This window comes from Pholcus phalangioides, unplaced genomic scaffold, assembly GCF_987345545.1.
Source record: "Pholcus phalangioides strain wild (caught in Gottingen) unplaced genomic scaffold, Ppha-v1.0 ptg000001l_1, whole genome shotgun sequence".
Taxonomy (NCBI): Eukaryota; Metazoa; Arthropoda; class Arachnida; order Araneae; family Pholcidae; genus Pholcus; species Pholcus phalangioides.
Window position 1 is genome coordinate 4,744,139 of NW_028301594.1, and position 14,623 is coordinate 4,758,761.

Below are 14,623 nucleotides of genomic sequence, written 5' to 3' on the forward strand. Positions count from 1 at the left end.
AATACAAATGAAAATTTTTCATGGCACTCGCTCCGGGGGATGACCGACAAGCTTCCAAGTCGGGGGCCCTATGTTTACAGGTTTCATTTTGGGGCCCTGGACGAATCTCATTCTTTTCTGTAGTAGAATTCGCAACAGCGGAAGACCGAGATAAAGCCAGTCTGGGGCCCCACCAAAAGTATGCGAATTGGTGTCCCGGGTAATTGGTTGGGGGCCCTGGATTTTATTCGTTGGTAAAACGAATACAAATGGAAATTTTTCATGGCACTCGCTCCGGGGGATGACCGACAAGCTTCCAAGTCGGGGGCCCCATGTTTACAGGTTTCGTTTTGGGGGCCCTGGATGAATCTCATTCTTTTCTGTTGTAGAATTTGCAACAGCCGAAGCCCGAGATAAAGCCAGTCTGGGGCCCCACCAAAAGTATGCGAATTGGTGTCCCGGGTAATTGGTTGGGGGCCCTGGATTTTATTCGTTGGTAAAACGAATACAAATGAAAATTTTTCATGGCACTCGCTCTGGGGGATGACCGACAAGCTTCCAAGTCGGGGGCCCTATGTTTACAGGTTTCATTTTGGGGGCCCTGGATGAATCTCATTCTTTTCTGTTGTAGAATTTGCCACAGCCGAAACCCGAGATATAGCCAGTCTGGGGCCCCACTAAAAATCTGCGTATTGTGTCCCCGCTACTGGATGTGGGGCCCTGGATTTTATTCGTTGTAAAATTGATAAAAATGAAAAATTCTCACAGGGGGGTGTCCGACAAGCTTGCAGGTCAGGGCTTCATGGAAATGTTGGCAGGTTGTAATTCGGTGCCCCTGAATGTATCTCATTGATTTTTGTGGTTTAACATTGTAAAATTTGCAACACATCGGTAGCCCAAGATATATCCAGTGGGGGGCCCCACTGAAATTCAGCGAATTGAATCTGGGGACCCCCATGGGGAAGTTTTCTGGGGATACTTGATGAATCTCATTTGTTTTTTGTTGCTTTATTATTATTTTCATTAAAATTCGCTTCTTCAGTAGGCTGGTGCTTTCACACGTCCCTTTCCCCTTTTCCATAGCACGCTGATGAAGTGGGACGAAATAAACAAGATATGTCCGGGAGAGAAGTGGGGGGGGGGTTGGCCGCCAAAGGCGGCAGGGGGGCAGAGCCCCCCTAGTATATATATATATATATATATATAGAATTATTTATCATTTAACAACAGAATTTAGCATTTAGCAATAGAATTTATCATTTAACAATATAATTTAGCATTTAGAATTATCATTTGGAATTGATCATTTAACAACAGTATTTAGCATTTAGAAATATAATTTATCATTTAACAACCAGAATTTAGCATTTAGCAATAGAATTTATCATTTAACAATATAATTTAGCATTTAGAATTATCATTTGGAATTGATCATTTAACAACAGTATTTAGCATTTAGAAATATAATTTATCATTTAACAACCAGAATTTAGCATTTAGCAATAGAATTTATCATTTAACAATATAATTTAGCATTTAGAATTATCATTTGGAATTGATCATTTAACAACAGAATTATCATTTGTAATTGATCATTTAACAACAGAATTTAGCATTTAGAAATATAATTTATCATTTAACAACCAGAATTTAGCATTTAGCAATAGAATTTATCATTTAACAATATAATTTAGCATTTAGAATTTATCTTTTAACAACAGAATTTAGCATTTAGAATTTATCTTTTAAGAACAGAATTTAGCATTTAGAATTTATCTTTTAAGAACAGAATTTAGCATTTAGAATTTATCTTTTAACAACAGAATTTAGCATTTAGAATTATCATTTAGAATTTATCATTTAACAACAGAATTTAGTATTTAGCAATAAAATTTAGCATTTAGCAATGAAATTTAGCAATAGAATTTAGCATTTGGCAATAGAATTTAGCATTTAACAACGGAATTTAACATTTAGCAATAGAATTTATCATTTAACAACATAATTTATCATTTACCAAAAGAATTCAGCATTTACCGAAAGAATTTATCATTTAACAACAAAATTTATCATTTAACAACAGAATTTGGCATTTAGTAATAGAATTCCACATTTAACAACATAATTTATCATTTAGTAATAGAATTTAGCATTTAGCAATAGAATTTAGCATTTAGCCACAGATTTTAGCATTTAGCAATAGAATTTAGCAGATTCATTTATCTGCTTGCAAAATGTGATTCACTTTCTCGCGAAATCGCACCCTCTATAGTTAAAAGAGCATTCAGAGAGTATAAAAGTGGACGAGATGACCTATCATTGTTTACTGATATAATAAGAGTGTTGAAGAAAGTGATAAGGGATAGTAGAAAGGAAGTTGAATCTAGGTTGGCAGATAACATTGGCTCTGACCCAGAATTATTTTTCGTTTCGTCAATAATGGATGTAAGGGGACAGTTGGCCCCTTCTCGGTAGGAGGCTCTAGGTTAGAGAGCAATGTAGGCATGTGTAGTGCTTTCAATGACTTTTTCGCGTCGGTTTTTAATGGAGATAATGATATTCGATATACGGGTGTTGCATGGGGGTAATAAAACCCTCAACGATATTCAAGTAGAAGACGTGGAGGTCCTAAATCTTCTAAGAAAGGTATGTGCAAGCAAAGCACCAGGACCAGATGATATCTATCCCAGGGTCCTCAGGGAATGTGCTAATGAATTGTTGGGGCCAGTCGCACAGATATACAGGAGTAGTGTTGCTGAGGGTATCGTCCCAAGGGATTGGAAACTTGCTAATGTTGTTCTGATATTTAAGAAGGGTAGTAGAGAAGGTGTGTCCAATTATCGTCCAGTGAGTTTGACGCGTTCCCTCTCGAAAATTTTGGAAATTATCATCAAAAGGCAGTTCGTGAAGTGGATAGACGAGAATAATGTATTGTCGGATAATCAGTATGGGTTCCGGAAGGGGAAGTCATGTGTAACTAACCTCCTTTGCTTCTATGATCACGTGACTAAGGCTTTGGGTAAGAGCAAAAATGTCGACGTTGTTTACCTTGATTTCCAGAAGGCATTCGATCAGGTCCAACATGGTAAACTCTTGAAGCGTTTACACGAGATTGGAATTTAGGGCAACTTGCTGAATTGGATAGAATCGTGGTTAAGAGATAGGTCGCAACGAGTTATGGTGAACGGGGAATTCTCGGGGAAAGTGTCCTTGGCCCTATACTTTTTCACTTTTTGTCGATAAACTTGATCAGGGTATCGATGGGATTACTAGTAAATTCGCGGATGATGTGAAACTAAAGGGGGGGTAATCGGAAATCAGTACGATAGGGAGTTGCTCCGAAACAACTTAAACAGGATTGCAGAATGGGCAAATGAATGGAGCATGACGTTTAGCGTTGGTAAGTGCATGGTCGCTCATTTTGGTTCGAACAATCCACGGTTCTCTTACGCGTTGAATGGTGTCACTATCCCGGATGCAACTAGGGTCACTGATTTGGGAATTCTCATTGACAAGCGGCTTAGGTTTTCTGAACATTGTTCAGCGGTGGTCAAAAAAACGAATGGAATGCTCGGTTTCATTTTCAAAAAGGTCTCTTCGCGTTCTCCTAAAGTCATTCTTCCGCTTTTTCGAGGCCTAGTTCGTGCTGGACTGGAGTATGCAGCAAGGTTTTGGAGACCATACATACAGAGAGACCTAGACTTGGTTGAAGGGGTGCAGAGAAGAGCTACGCGTGTCCTTATTGGCACACGGGGCTCGAATTATGAAGAAAGACTTCATTTTTTGAATATGTTTACAATGCAGGAGATATGATCGAAGTGTTCAAAATTTTCAATGGGATAGATAGGATGGACCATGAACTTTTAGTACACCGCCAATCGACTGCTTTTACAAGGGGACACCAGTATCGATTGGTGAGGGACAATGCAAGGCTATGGTGTCGCAGGGAATTTTTCTCTAATAGGGTTGTTAATAAATGGAATAGCATACCCCCGGAGGTAGTAAATTGTAACACAATTGACACGTTCAAAAAGAAATACGATAAACATGTTCGGGTAAATCGAGAAGCTATTCATACTTAGAATAACACAACCATAATATTCTTTATGGGTATTGTATAATACTTTATCATGTGTTTATAATTTTTGTTAATTGCATTTGTAATTGGGTTGCTGTATTTTTGAAATATATGACATCCATATTTTTATGGGCATCTTTTTCTCAGCCACCTCGTTGGGCATTTTGCCTGTTGTGGCGTTGTATTTGTATTTATTGGTATTTGAAAGAAGAGATAGGCAGTCAAAAATCACTGCATTTTCTGGCAGAAAATAATCTTGCGAACACTTTATTTATGATTTGTGTGGTTTATACGACTATCATATCTGCGTCCGTTTCCATAATGCAACATGTATACGTCGGGTATATTTCTACATATTTTCATCCAATAATAATTATATTTGATTATTGAGTGAAAATATTTATTTCAGAATATTTTCGAAAAGATAATATTCGATAAGATTCAATAATAAAAGTAGATAAAATTAGATTAGTATATCTTTTAGAATTTCTTCATCTCCAGTAGTTAGACATGTTTTAGTGTAATACGGTATTCGTAAACAGCGCTGTTATTTTAATAAATTTTTATTTTTCCCACTCTGAAATCGGAATTTCTCCGATAAGTCGAACTAACGATAACTCGAAATTTCCTGTCGGTTGCTGCACATTCGACTTATCGAGATCTGACTGTACGTTAAAAAAATATGATATGTATAATTTTTGTAACGGGGGGGGGGGGTGCCTTCATCAATGAAAACACTCATGGAAATCTAAATATTGTTGAGTGCCTTAAGTGAAAGCTATTCTTCTTTTGGATAAACCTCGCGAGATAATTTCTGCACCGGGACCCGAGTCTTGTGAGGGTGGCCCTGGTTTCTGTCTTATTTCAAATGTTCGTATTTTCTTTCATTCATTATTTGATATTGTAATAAAAAATTGTGTGATAGTGAAAAAAATTATTGTTGAAATATTATGAAGGTTGTAAAGAGTAGAGTAATGTGATTAGGGCCGTCTTAAGAGCAACGTGGCCCCCCCCCCCGGGCTAAGTGATTTTTCTGAGGCCCTTTGCTTCGCAAATTCTCGAAAAATTCAATTACCTCTCATGTTTCTGAGGGCTCCTCTTCTCTCGAGACCCCCGGGCCGTATGGGTAGGCCGACGCGTTAAGACAGCACTGATTGTGATAGCAGTAGAATTTTATGCGGCCGTCAACTCCAATGGCTTCAGGCCGGTATTACACTGTAAAAGTTTTAGGAAATTTATTTTATAAAACACGAAAAATACAAACAATAAGTGCATCAAATACATTCAAGCGAATGTAATCAATAGGCTTATTTGGGTTTTTTTTTTCAAGTTTTATCAAAGAGTTCTTACAAAATTTTTATAGTGCAATCCCGGCCTAAGGCTGAAATATTTCATTGTAGAACCCTTTCCAATTTCTCTTTGAAAATGTCTTAGGCCGGGATTACACTATAAAATTTTATAAAATCCCTTTTATAAAACTTGAAAAATCCAACCAATAAAGCTCATAGGTTACATTCGAGCACATGCAACCAATAAGATTATCAATTGGAGAGGGGCCGAGTTGGTCCCTCCTAAAGACATCAACCTCGTCAAGACTGTAAACCCATATCACTGTAGCCAGTCACTATACCACAGACCTCCTTAACGAATTCGAAGCCCCCCCCCCCGACCCCAGAATGGTTTCAAAACTAATATTAGTTCAGCATTTATGAAAACGATGTTTTTAGAATTGCGAAGAATTCAAAAATTGATTGAAAAAAATAAAAGGATTTCAGAGTATGTGAAAATTTCGAATTCTTCACAACATACAGAGTTGACTCGATAATTCCCCTTGCCAGATTTTATCGTTGATCCTACAGCAGTGGTTCTCAACCTTTGAAAGCCCGCGGCCCAGTTGATTTCATTGAGTGAAAGGCCACTCACGGCCTTGTTTGACTTATGTCAGGGCGCGGTACCGGGCCGCGGACCGGGGATTGAGAAACGCTTTCCTAGAGACATACTTTAAGTGGATTTTGTTTTTTATGGCAACAACTTTCTATAAATTAAAAGCTAATTTCTTTATCTCACTAACTATACAGCCTCTTGCAATATGAATAACGTATATATAGTCAAATCACGTTTTAACGCATACCGTTGTAGCGAAAATCTCGTTTTAACGAACACTTTTCTATTCCACCTAGATACGTTTTCATAGAAACAATGCACGAAAACCTTGAATTATTTTACAACGAAACCTCGTTATAACGAAGGGGTTTCTCCGGTCTTATAGAGTTCGTTATAACGGCATTCGACTGTATCTGAGTTCTACATGTTATTTGGATACTTTTTCTGTTTCAAAGTATACCTCTAGGATCAACGGTTAGTCAGTAGAATGCGGCAAGGGGGATCATGGAATCACCCCTGTATAATTAATCTGAATATGTTAGCCCCCCCCTCCCCCACAGCTTTCATTCCACTCCAGCCTCCCGGTCCTGCGTCAAACAAGGGCCTCAAATTATTCGATACGGTACTTTCGCCAATAATGAAAATATACAGTCGAACCGCGTTATAACGAACTCCAAGAGACTGGAGAAATCACTTCGTTATAATGCAATTTCGTTATAAAGGAATTCCAAGTTTTTCCATTGTTCCTATCTATGTATTAACATATCCGGGGGATTAGAAAAGTGTTCGCTGAAACGGGATTTTCGCTATAGCGGTATTTGTTAAAACGGGATTCGACAGTATTATTAATTTGTTTTTTTATTGTAATTAAATATTAAATATTTTCAACAAGTATATTTAAATAAATTGAGGCCCTTGTTTGACGCGGGACCGTGGGTCTGGAGGCAAATGGAAGGAGGTGGGAGAATTAGGGCCCCCCCTCCCTTGGCTTTTGAAAATACACTAAAAATGGTATATATATATACGTACTTTAAGTACATGCTCTTTGCCTCCCCCCCCCTGGAAAAAGTTTGTCCCCCCCCCGGAAAAAGTTGAAATGACGGCCCTGGTTACAAGTTTGCATGCATGAATTTTTTGATGCCGTTATATGATTTTAAATTATTATTTTTTTAGCAAATTTTAGTTCCCGTGATGATAAATTGAATCTGAAGAAATCAGTTTGTGGCGCCATCTGCTTTCCACATATGGCACTTTTATGGAAACGGCATAGGTCGGGTTACCATCCGTCCTCGTTTTTTGGTGTCCTTTCAAACGCCCTCCTACGTTTTAGAAAATTCGTCTTTTTTGTCCTCCCCTTTTCAGGTTTCCGGAATAATTTTTTTTCCAGGAGAATTTTTTTTTGTTTTTTAAACTCTGAAAGATATCGGACCTCTTCATTGGCATGAGTATTTGCGTGTGTGCCCCCCCCCCCCACCCCAAGCATTTTTACACGCTTTGACCAACGACTCCGACATGCTCAGACGAATCCAAGTTGCCTCCAAGCAGGGAAATGCTATTCTAATGGCCCGGCTTGTCCCAAGATAACATGAAAAAGGCAGTCGGAAAAACAGCTCTGAAAGGAGAAAACCGCAATATCCATTTTGGGAATACCATTGTTTGCTCATCAACAGCAGATGCCGTGTACTCAAGTGGGGGCAGGATATATCACCTTCGTGAGTCGAAAAAATAAAATGAATTTTATTTAAATTTTATTTATTTTTTCACTGACGAAGAGGCAGTAGTAGCCTCGAAACAGCTGTTTGGCGTTTAATTATGTATATTTTTAGCGAACAGCCTTGAATGTTTTGCTTTCCATATTGTGCTAAAAAGGTAATCCCATCACAGCACTGTAATGTTAGCTTCCTTCGCATGTATCAACATTTTTAAACATAAGCAACGTCACTTGATGAATCCATCATCCTATACTAAAATTTGAGCAAAATTTCCGGTAAATTTAAATAATTTATTTACGATTTATGTATCATATTCACCAATACGAGCCGGGGATCACACATTATCACCCGTAAATGTTGAAAAAAAATTATTAATTTTACAAAAATGGTTAGTAACTATGCATAATAGCCGGTGATTATACATATGTATGAAATTTCTGTAACATATATATCAGTTCTGTTTTAGTTGGGAAAAATTGTGGTGTGGGTTTCCTTTCCTTTTTTTGTTTTTTTAAAGATAAGTGGCGCCATCTGTTGTGAAGATTGTGGGAAATGACGTCATCAAGGGCGCGCGTCCTCCTTTCTCGAATCTGGTAACCAAAGGCATAACGAACATGATATCGCGAGATAATGTATGTACCATAACCGGATCTTCGCGGGATTAATAGTTTTCTCTAAATTAGAAAAGTTATTGACTTTTGAGAAATAAAATTTTCATTGTTAAAGTGCAGCCACGATGTTTTATTTCAAATGGACGTCAGTTCACTTGACCAGGGTTATGCAACTTTTTACAGCTTGTGGACCGGTGAAATTAAGTGAAAATTTTCGCGGACCAGCGGGAGAGATAATTTGTGAACTGGCGAAAAACTATATGTCTATATATATCGAACTCTTTATATTTCCGTACTAATTCTCTACTATCATCGCCCCACATCCTGGAGCAGGGCCCTAGGCTGGGATCTTTTGCGGGAAACCAATCAGACTTTTCACGGGCCCTTCTATAATTAATTTATATCGTGAAAAAGCAAAACAACAGATGAGAATTATCCTGGGGCCCTGTCAGATATGCGAAAAACAGCGTGGAGCTGGGACCCCGCCACCTGTTTTTTATCGACCAGACCAGACCAGAATTGAACGTTTCCGTCGCTGCCCAGCCTTTGCAGGCTGTCTGGCGACTTACAGATCACCAGGGGTGGTATGGGAAGGAAAAAGACAAGTTTGTGCATGTGTGTAAGGTATGTAGTGTATGTGTGTGTGTAGAGAATGAATAAGCCAGGAGAGTATTGTTTACAAATCTTCGCGAAATGAATGCTCAACGAGATAAAACACAACACAATCGAAGAACAAGGGGGAAATGTCTTAAGGGAAGTAGCTGATGATATGCTACCCAAAAACCCCAACATTATAAATATTTACATAATCGAGAGACACTAACCAGAGATGTTTGAGGTACTGTTGAACCGTCATCAGTCATATAACCATAATCAAGAACGTCAAAGAAAAAGTTATAATGAAGACATCACACATACCATCTCTGTATTGTAATAAAATCAGTTTCAACACGACACGAACCCAATGCAACATTTTATGCAAGCGCAAATTATGAACAAATGAAAAAAATTATTAATTGCGAAAAACAAAAAAAAAACAAAAAAAAACATATAAATGCCTCTGAATTGCGATCACAGCATCCGCAATATCAAACAAAACTGATATTAAATTGATAAATTGTTTGGAAAAAAAAAAAATCAAAATCATGAAAATGTTCTGAAAATTACATCAATTCGTCACCCAATCCACGCTCAGCAAGTCCATTGGCCTAGAGTGTACTGTGGGTATTCTAGGGTCATAATAGACAATTTCTCTAAGATGCGGGTGTTTTTTATCGAATATAAGTAAAAAAAACTATCTGTTATAATTCTTGAAACAACAGTAGTTGTTGGTTTAAAACCGGCGTGTAGAATGAAAAAGAACAATAAGCAATAGGTATCGACCATACCGTATGGTATGCTACTGGTATTGATTTTTATGCGTCACAATTTTTTTCATGTTTGCCGCAGAAGTTCAGCAATTTTTCGTGTGCCGAAGAGGAATATAGTTGAACATGAAACTAACGGATAGTAGGATATTTTTTGGCAGACAACAACTACGATTTGCAATTTTTTTTTTTGATGGCATGAGGAGTATTTTTGTTTTTAAAGTTTTAATGTAACAATAAAATGTTCTTCATTATCATACAAAAGGAAAAAAAAAACTTTACTGAGACACGTGCTGTCACCTACGAGATGAAAACAAAAACTATCTGTTGTAATTTCCGAAGGGAAATTGGTTGTTGGTTTTAAACCAACAATAATGAACAATATGTGGTATGATACCGTTTATTACTTTTTTTATACTACATATTTGCCTAAATTTTATGCCCCAAAAAATACCGGTTAATATAATTTTCAGTGCTGATGAGAACTGTTCGCGGCAAACGTAAAAATATAGTAACAAGTATTTTGGTGCATAAAATTTGCACCGGTGTGGAGCATAAAAATAAATAACTTGTGGCATCATAACGTAATTCGTTTGTTTTTATGCTGCATACCGATTTGAAACCAACGGTAGGCCAACTTTAATTAAAGAATATATAACAAATAGTTTGGTTTTCATTTGATAGGTGGTGCAGGATATATTTTTTCGGTAAATATATTTGTTCCGATGTTATAGTGTAATTATTCTTGACTTCTCCATTTTAAGCAAAAAATTATTAATTTCTCGCCTACACAAAAATGTTGAAACGGAAAAGCTAATAGATTTTTCCTTAATTTATCTTTCCTTAACATAATTTATCCTTCTGTTACACTAACATCTTTTGGTCTGACACAAGCGTCTTATATTCACAAGCTCAATATTCATAACGTCTTCCATTCGCACATCACTGATCTGAACTTATCAAGAAACCATGCAAGTCAAAGAGGCCCTCCTCAGCAAAATTACACCAACGAAACTCGGCTGCGTTGACCAGCATCAAACCGATTTTGTACCAAAATGATCATCCTACAATAAGTTTATATTCAATAAAAAATTCATAATTTACGAAAAAAAAATAATTTTCGAACTGATGAGAGTTCGGGAAGAAATAATTTTAGAATTTATAAAAATTCGAAGGTAAAGAAATGAAGAATCGTAGAATTTTTAAGAAAATTCAGAAGTACAAAAAATATTTTTTTAGAATTTAATGAGAAAGAAATTATTTCATAAATACTGAAAATTTAGAATCGGCGTTAATGCCTTTAATAATTTGGGATCACTAGGCCTGAACGCAACACCACCTATAGAAGGTAGCCTTCTATAGGTAATGTCGCCTGCAACTGGAAGCTATTGACCAACCCGTTTAGGTACTACTGGCAATGACTTTGCCCAGACCAGGTTTACATAACTCATTTTTCACTCAAGAGAATCACCAATAAACGCATGATATGTGTTTGCTTGCATAGGCAGAAAAGCACTCTACAATTCCGCAATCGGAATTTGTTTCAAAACAAAACTGAAGCTAGCTAAAGCTTTATAACTATTCTCATACAAAAATACACAGAGCAATTGGAAAAACGGATTAGGCCGGCACTACAATGTAAAAGTTTCATAGAAGTTCTTTCATAAAATTTTAAAAATCCTACCAATAAGGATATCGGTTACATTCGAGCGAATGTAACCACTAGGCTTATTGGTTGTTTTTTTTCAAGTTTTACAAAAGGTCTTTCATCAAACTTTTACAGTGTAATCCTGATCTTAGATGTGGTAAAACAAATCTCAGGGAGATAAAATGGCCTTGTTAAATTTTAGAACTGTAAAATCACACATATCTCTAAAGCCGGGATTATACAATAAGAGTCTGATTAAAATCCATTTCAAAACTTGAAAAATGCAACCAATAAGAATATCAGTTACATTCGAGCGCATGTAACCAATAGACGTATTAGTTATTTTTCAAGTTTTGTAAAAGATCTTTCATAAAACTTTTATCGTGTAATCCCGACCTAAAACTGAATTCTCAATTTAACAATGAAAATCATTTACACAATTTTGAAATCAACTTTTACCAATTTTTTTTTTCTTTTCAGTTCCATAATTTAAGTTTAATACACATTCGAGAAATTTCTAATTCTACTAAATACCAACAGAAAACCGTCTGATTGAGTTCGGGACACTTAGAGCCCAAATGTTTTTTGGGACCCCCCCCCCCCTTTAAATTTCTATTAAATTTCTTTTCTGGCGATAAAACACTGAGTCGAATTGCCAACAATGAAATAAAATTAAAGAATACAGAAATAAAATAAGGAATTAGTGGAAAAAACTTTAGAAAGTATAATTGTCTTTACTAATTTTTTGAGACCCTATTGGGACCCTATTCACGAATCTCCTAAGAAAATGGGTAAAAAAATCAATTTTTTTTAATAAGTATACTAATTTTTAACAAAGAAACACGTCATTTTAAAAAAATATTTATTTTTTATTTTTGACATGAATGGTCAAGTTGTTTTCGTAATTTATCAAAATTTTCAAAATAATAATAATCGAATTGAAATAATCACCTAAAATAAAAAGCAATATTTAGTTGTGCATTATAGTAATTTATTAAAATGAATTTAAATATTAAAAAAGCTAAATCGGAAGAAAATTAGTAAAACATTTTCGAATTATATGTTCTTATAGATTTTTCTCCTTTTTTTTTGTGAAGACAAAAAAATTCAACTCAAATTATTGGAAAAATTTCACAGAAAAATCAATCTTATCCATTAAGAGCCAACGGTGTGATAATTAAAAAACGCACCACATTAAGAAAAATTGATATAAAAAACTTCTTTAATTTGAAACAAAGGTTTTCTAAGAATTTATCGATTACGGGAGGAAATTAATTGTGAATTACATGTAATTAATTGAAATCTAATGAATTATGAACTTATGATGTGAAATATTTCCAGAAAAAAAAAGTTTATATGTCTACTATCAAAGCCGTTTTAACGAGTTTGAGAGACCCGGGCCCTTTTCATGGCCCTATTTTCATATTTATTTTGGAAGGGAAAGTATAGAGTAAGTACAGAAGTCACAAGAAACACCTATCTAAATGTATGCTCACACTGAATAAATTTTTTGTAAATTTAGAGTGGACAAAAAATAATAAGTTCAGAACTAATAAATATCAGAGTTGATGAAAAATAACTTTACAATTGATTAAAAAAAACTTAATGAAAGCAATAATTTCTCATCATTAACCGAAATTCCCAACTTATGAATGAAATAATTTTTAAGATAGTGATGAAATAATTTTTAAGATAGTGATGAAATAATTTTTAAGATAGTGATGAAATAATTTTTAAGATAGTGATGAAATAATTTTTAAGATAGTGATGAAATAATTTCGGAATAAATAAAAATTTAGAATTAATTGCGGTGTTTTCAATTTGAAGGCCTGAGTTTGATTCGTGGTCCCGTTTGCTTTGTACACACCTATTTAGACGCTACGTATGTCGCGAACGTACGTCCCCGCACACTAGTGTTACTTAGGCTGACCATACATAGTAAACTACAGGAAATCGAAACCCCAGATACGGGATATTGTCAATTAGCGCAAAGATATTGAGACTATCAGAAAAATTGTTGAGATATTGCCAATGGTTGGTAATGAAGGGCAACCATTTAGAGTTAAAATATTGTATAGAAGCTAACTTATATATCCCATGAAGAAAACGTTGAACCTGATACATGTATGTTTTGGTAAATGTGATAAATCAATTATGCATAATAACCAGATTGTTATCGGTTATTATTCATAATAACCTACCATTAAGGCTAGTTATTAGGCATAATAACCGGTGATTTTGTTCATAATATTACCGGAATTATCACATTTACCGTAGCAATTATGTTAATTTTTTTTTTCTTCAAGTGACAAATATGAAAATTAAAATAAAAATCATAATTATACCACACGATATAATTTGTTCTGAAACCCACAGGTGTATTTGGTGAGTATTTCCACCTTTGTTATAAGTATTGAAACAGCGCAGGGTGGACAAATGTACAAAAATTTTTACATGTCCGAACGGGCACGTATAAATAAAGAAATGGATGCCTGAAACATTATTACTATTATAAGTACTTACGTAAAAAGAATTTTTAAAAAAAATAAAAAAATTGATTTATTTGCATAAAAAAAATAACGAAACTGTATAATTTTTTTAAATCAAAATATTTAAGAAATGAGAAAATTCAAAATAAATGTGGTAACCAATTAAAATCTAAAATTTGTCAAACAACTAATTATAATTTTGGCGTCAGAAAAGAAGTCACCAAATTACAATTCACCTCGCTTATAGAATCATGGCCGATTGACGGTACAGGGTAAAACTCGGGCCTCAGCTGGCCTAATCCTGATAAAACCGGGGATACATAACGCAAATTCACTGATAAAAAGCGGAACATCTTGAAAAAAAAAATGAATTCGGAGGTCATTATATAGTGTTGTCGCATCGTAAGGCAACGGATAAAATTACTTATTGGCACAAAAGCCTGCCTTTAAACGGTTTAGAGACTTTTCAACCTTATTTCCATTCCAGACCACTAAAATGAAGTGAAAATTTTCGCGAACCGGCATAAATTTGGAACTGGCGAAAAAAAAAATTAGGAGGAAAATTTCTTAATGTTATAAGACCTATTATATCTCATATTTATACTTTGATGTTATAAATACGAAAAATCACGTTAAGCTATATGTTTTTTAGTTTTACGCTGCATACCGGCATAATTTTTAAGCGTCAAAATACCGTTTACTATGTTTCTTTGAAATTTACAAAATGATTTTGAGGAAAACTCAAAAATATAGTAACCGGTATTTAATTTTTTTTGTGGGGGGGGGGGCATAAAATTTACCCAGGTATGCAGCATAAAAATTATATATATATATTTATACTGAATGTTGTTCATT